The sequence below is a fragment of the Mobula birostris genome, chromosome 10, assembly GCF_030028105.1.
Source record: "Mobula birostris isolate sMobBir1 chromosome 10, sMobBir1.hap1, whole genome shotgun sequence".
Taxonomy (NCBI): Eukaryota; Metazoa; Chordata; class Chondrichthyes; order Myliobatiformes; family Myliobatidae; genus Mobula; species Mobula birostris.
This window is the reverse complement of record NC_092379.1, coordinates 53,341,825-53,347,959: the sequence shown is the minus strand read 5'-3', so window position 1 is coordinate 53,347,959 and position 6,135 is coordinate 53,341,825. Positions and strand designations below refer to the sequence as shown.

Sequence of the window (6,135 nt, the reverse complement as noted above, 5' to 3'; positions counted from 1 at the left end):
GTCAATGAGTTGATGGCCTACTCCTGCTCCTATTTCTTATGTTCGTATGTCCTTATATCATAGTGGCTGAAGCCAGCTGCAAGTTCATGAGGGACTGGTGATGTCAAGTTCTGTAGTTATTGTGGCTGCTCATCACACCCAGGCCTGAACCCTGGTTGCTGAGCATTGGAGCGGTTTGTTCTGCTGATGTTAGTCTTAAATTAGACTGGTGTTTAATATTATAGATCTGTGACAAATAAATCAGTTCTATTTCAGATCCTGTGTCTCTGGTGCTTACTGTCTCTGCCACGCACCCAGTGTGAAATTCTGAGGCCACTCAGCCCAGCTGGTCCCTGCCCCAGTTTCTGTTCCACGATAGTCTTTTAAAATCCATCCCCGTTGCTCAGTTCTCGCTTCCCCTTGGGGATGTGTTCCAAATGGTCACCACTCTGGGTGAAGAGTTTTCCCTTGAATATTTGGCATGACTTTCTACAAGGAGCATAGGATGAGCTCACTGGTGTTTTGTCTCAGAGATTCCTCGTTCCTGGGGTTCGGGGCCAAAGACGATGTCATGGGTTGTTAAGCTCCACCTTCGCTGCTCTTTTCAAAGTTCACAGTCATTTTCTGTGTTTCCAATGGAATGTGTCTCACACACTGGGTTGTTGAAATCCACTATTCTACTCTACAACCTGATAGAGAAAGGTCAGGTACCACAGGGCATTGCTTTGAGGTGCTAGAAAGTGCTGGGGCATGGTGGGATGGATTAATGGAGAGGAGGAAGCAATCAGACCAGGAAGATGAGGCAATGAATAACAGATCGGCAACCTTTGTAAGCTGATTCGCTGAAAATATGTTTTAAAAATACAAAATGCTGGAGAAACTTGGTATGTAAGGAGCATGGTGATGTGTGTAGGGCCAAAATGTCAGCTGTTTATTTCTCTCAGATGATCCTGCCTCACCTCCTGAGTCCCTCCCCACATTTTGTGTGTGTTGCTCTGGACTTGCACCATCTGCAGAATCTCTTATGGTTTTGTATCTACAATGTGTGTACACTTTGATTTTGCAGCTTTGAATGCCTGTTGCTATTGAGTCTGTGGAAGATTTCTGCATTAAAGTAATTGCTGAGTTCACATTAAAATATTGACTGGATTTGAGGCTTCTGGCAGAGGGGAACCGATGGTTGCAGACACCTTAGAAGTCAAATCAAGTGACATGGGGGACAGCAGGGCTTTGCTTCTAGATAAGCTCAAAGCTTTCTATGCTCATTTTGACCATTAGAACATAGAGACACCAATATGAGCTCTCATATACCCCTATCATCCCATGATCTCTTCTTTGAAGCCGATGTGCAGGCTGCCTTCAGGAGAATGAATCCATGGAGATCATCCAGACCGGACAGGGTACCTGGCCACACACTAGAGACTTGTGTTGATCAACAAGTGAGTGTGTTCACTGAGATTTTAACCTCTCTCTCCAGCAGTGTGTGGTACCCACCTGCTTCAAGGAGGTTCATTTACACTGGTGCCCAAGAAGAGCATGGTGACCTGCCTCAATGACTATTACCCAGATGTACTTATATCCACAGCGATGAAGTGTTTTGAGAGGTTGGTGATGAGACATCAGCTCCTGCCTGAGAGGCGACTTGGATCTGCTCCAGTTTGCCTACCAGAGCAACAGGTCCACAACTGATGCCATTTCATTGGCTTTTCACTTAATCCTGGAACACCTTGATAGTAAATGTGCATACAACAGTATGCTCTTTATTGACCAGAGCTCAGCATTCAATACATCATCCCCTCAAAACCAATCAATAAGCACCAAGACCTTGGCCTCTACATCTTGTGCGATTAGATCCTAGATTTCCTGGCTTGCAGACCCTAGTCAGTTCAGATTGGCAGCAATATTTCCTCCATGATCTCCATCAGTACAGGTGCACCACGGGGCTGCATGCTTAGCCCCTGCTCTATTGGGCTTTGTGGCCATGTCTGTGTGGCAAAGCTCCAATGCCATTTTAAAGTTTGCAGACAACACCACTAATGTGGGATGAATCAAAGGGGGTGATGAATCATCATACAGGAGGGAGATTGAAAATCTGACTGAGTGATGTCATAACAACAACTTCTCACTCAATGTCAGCAAGACCAAGGAGTTAATTGTAGACCTCAGAAGAGGGAATCTAAAGGCCCATGAGCCAGCCCTCACCAGAGGATCAGAGGTGGAGAGGGGCAGCAGCTTTAAACTCCTGGGTGTTACTATTTCAGAGGACCTGTACTTCCTTAGGAGTTGTGGAAACTTGACATGACATCTAAAACTTTGACAATCTTCTGCTGATGTGTAGAGGATATGATAATGATTGGCTGCATCACAGTCTGGTATAGAAACACCAATGCATTTGAACAGAAAATCCTCCAAAATGTAGTGAATTTGGCCCAGAACCTCATGTTACAGCCCTCCCACCATGCAGCACATCTACATGAAACACTGTCATAGGAAAGCAGCATACATCATCAGGGATCTCCACTACCCAGGTCATGCTCTCTTCTCACTGCAGCCATCAGGTAGAAGGTACAAGAGCCTCTAGACTCACACCACCATTAGGCTCTTGAACAAAGGGGATAGCTACACTCAATTTCATTTGCCACATCATTGAAATCTTCCCACAACCAATAAGCTCACTTGAATGGACTCTTTGTCTCATATTCTGGTTACATATTGCGATTTATTTATATTTGCATTTGCACAGTTTGCTGTCTTCTACATGCTGTTTGATCTTTCAGCGATCCTCTCATAGTTACTATGCTATAGATTTGGTGATTATACCCACAAGAAAATTAATCTCAGGGTTATATACGGTGACATATATGTAGTTTGAAATGGCACCGTGCATACCCAGAAAGCACAGCGCGAAGGAATTCACCATCGCTGAAGCTGTCATTTAAATGCGCATGCGTCGGGGAAACGGAGAGCTCAGAAATCGCGCATGCGCTCAAGGGACAAAATGCACTGGCGCTTCGGGAGTAGGTAGGAGCGGGGTTCGGGTGGGTTTTCATCAGCACCGGGGTCGGCAGCCTGACTGGGGGACAATTACTCCGGGCGCCGGACACACTGTGGACCCGGGATGGTGACACTTATTTCCCTCTCTCAGCCCCACGATTCACACCCGGTCCGGTGAATTTTCCGATGATGGGCGCTGCCGAGGCCATGTTGCGGCGCATGCGCATCGCGGGCCGGTGAGGGACAGAGGCTGGGTTCGGGGTTGGTGACAATGTCTCTGTGTAGAGGCGGCAATGGGTGATGCTGCCAAGGCTTTCCACTCAGTCCGCAGGCTGAGGGGCTGGCAGCCCAGTCATCTCCCAGACACAGCCGAGCCTCAGCTGTCTGAATCCCAGGATCGGGAACGGAACAGAATCAGAGTGACAGATCACCGGCATATGTCATGAAATGTGTTGTCTTTGCGGCAGAAGTACAATGCAATATATAATTATAAAAAACAACGAATTGCAGTTAAAGTATATATAATAGAAAAGTAAATATGCAAAAAAAGTAGTGAAGTAGTATTCATGGGTGCAATGTTGATTGAGAATCGGATGGAGAGGGAAAGAAACTGTTCCTGAATCATTGAGTTTGGCTCCAGTACCTCCTTCCTGATGGTAGCAATGTGAAGACGGCATGTCCTGGGTGATGGGGATCCTTAATGATAGATGCTGTCCTTTTCAGGCATCGATCCTTGAAAAAGGATGCTACAGAGGCTAGTGCCCATGATGGAGCTGACTGAGTTAACAACTTTATGCAGTTTATTTTGATTCTGTGCAGTAGCCCTCTCCCCCTCCTCCGCCACAGTAGGCAGTGATGCAGCCAGTTAGACTACTCTCCGTGGTACGCATGTAGAAATTTACGAGTGTTTTTGGTGACGTACCAAATCTCCTAATGAAATATAGATGCTGTGCCTTCTTTGTAGCTGCATCGATATGTTGGGCCCAGGATAGATCCTTAGAGATGTTGGCAACCAGGAACTTAAAGTTGTTCACACATTCCACTTCTGCTCTGTGTATGAGGACTGGGATATTTTCCCTCATCTTACCCTTTCTGAAGTCCATAATCAGTTCTTTGGTCTGATTGACGTTGATAGCAAGGTTGTCGCTGCGGCTCTAGTCAACTAGATCAACTATGTCTCCCTTCTCGTCACCATCTAAAATTCTACCAGCAATAGTTCTGTCATCAGCAAATTTATAGCTGGCATCTTTGCTGTGTCTAGCCACACTGTCATGAGTGTAGAGAGAGTAGAGCAGTGGGCTAAGCACACATCCTCGAAGTGCACCAGTGTTGACTGTCAGTGAGGTGGAGGTGTTATTTCCAATCTTCACAGATCATGGTCTTCCGGTTCGGAAGTCTGGGACCCGGTTGCAGAAAGAGGTACAAAGGCCCAGGCTTTGGAGATTTTCAATCAGGATTGTAGAAATGATTGTGTTAGACGCTGAGCTATAGTCAACGAACAGTATCCTGACATAAATATGAGTATTGTCCGGGTGACTCAAGACCACGTGAATAGCCAATGAGATTGCATTCCCTGTAGACCTATTATGGAGATAGGCAAATTGCAGTGGGTCCAGGTCCTTGCTGAGATAGGAATTAATTCTAGCCATAATCAACCTCTGAAAACCCTGGGTGTGAGTGCGACTGGATGATGGTTGTTGAGGCAGCTCGCTCTGCTCTTCTTGGGCACTGGTATGATTGTTGCCCTTTTGAAGCAGGTGGGAACTTCCAACTGTAGCAACGAAAGGTCAAAAATGTCTTTGAACACAGCCGCCAGTTGGATAGCACGGGTTTTTGGAGCCCTGCCAGAAACCTCTTGCCTCACGAGTATTCACCCTTTTGAAAGGCAGTCTGACATTGGCCTCCAAAACAGAGATCACAGGGTCACCGGGTGCTGCAAGAATCCTCATAGCTGTGGCTTCTTTTCTCCCTTTCAAACTGTGCATAAAAGATGTTGAGCTTGTCTGAGAGTGAAGCATCGCTGCCATTCATCATGTTCAATTTAGCTCTGTATGAAGTAATGACCTGCAAACACTGTCGGAATTGACGTGCATTCATTTCCACCTCTAGCCTCTTTTGGATTTGTTCCTTTACTCCTGAGATAGCCCTCCGCAAGTCCTGAGTCACCAGACTTGAATGCCACAAATCTAGCCCTCATCAGACTACGAACCTCCTGGTTCAGCCACGGCTTTTTGATTCGTGCAGTACGTTCTTGCAGACACGCACTCGCCCAGATAAGTTTTAATGAAGTCAGTGACAATTGTGGTGTACTCATTCAGATTTGAAGATGAATCCCTGAATACAGACCAGTCCAATGACTCAAAGCAGTCCTGTGCTCTCTCGTCCACACTTCTTGGTCCTCACTGCTGGTGCTACAGTCTTCAATCTCTTCCTCTTCTCATGGAGTATGAGTACAGCTGGGTGATCAGATTTAACAAAGCCTGGGCATGGGATGGGGCGCTGAGTGCTCTTGCTGGCCATATAAATGTGGTCCATTGTGATGGTTCCTCTGGTTCCACAAGCGATCTGTTGGGTATGTTGGGTATAGTTACTTAGAAACTTTTTCAAGCTGGCCTGGTTAAAATCCTGCAAACTGATGGGGCTGCGCTGTTTCATGCCTGTTTATTACGTCACTCAGTAGCCTGGAGTTTGTATGACACTGGCCTGAGGTGTTACTAGACACTACTTAGCCAGCAGGATAGTAGGCGAAAGCCACAAAGCGAGCACTTAAACCAGAATGACATGCTCTCTTCCACTGTCTTGAAGGGGAACCGCACCAGCGACCAGCGGCCATTTGAGTTTCATTAACTCTGAGCAGCTATGGACTTTTTAAATCGCTTTAAAACGATGTCACTAATTGTACGGTTCATAGACGTAGCTGTGGTTTTCCAGCTGTAGCAATCCAAAATGGGAACATTCGATGATTTCCATTGGAATTTCTCACACAAGTTGCCTTCTTGATGGTGCCCCAGAACATCGATGAAGAACTTCTAGAGCACCTTCTTGGTAGATAATGGGCTTAGTTGAGACTGAGTCTCAAAAGAAGTTGATTGTTCTTTGTTCCAGTCAATTAAAATATCAGTTAGTGCTGAATAGAATAGAAAACAAAACCCTTGCATTCAC

At 46.0% G+C, this 6,135-nt stretch overlaps 1 protein-coding gene across 1 annotated transcript in view; it reads left to right on the top strand.

Annotated features, from left to right (window-relative positions):
- The first annotated feature begins 2,954 nt into the window (after positions 1 to 2,954).
- The window catches only part of LOC140203686 (uncharacterized), a 161,717-nt gene continuing 158,536 nt past the window's right edge, over positions 2,955 to 6,135 (top strand). Inside the window, exon 1 of the mRNA XM_072269732.1 lies at positions 2,955 to 3,000. The gene's annotated coding sequence lies outside the window, so the exon portion shown is untranslated. The remainder of the gene's footprint in view (positions 3,001 to 6,135) is intronic.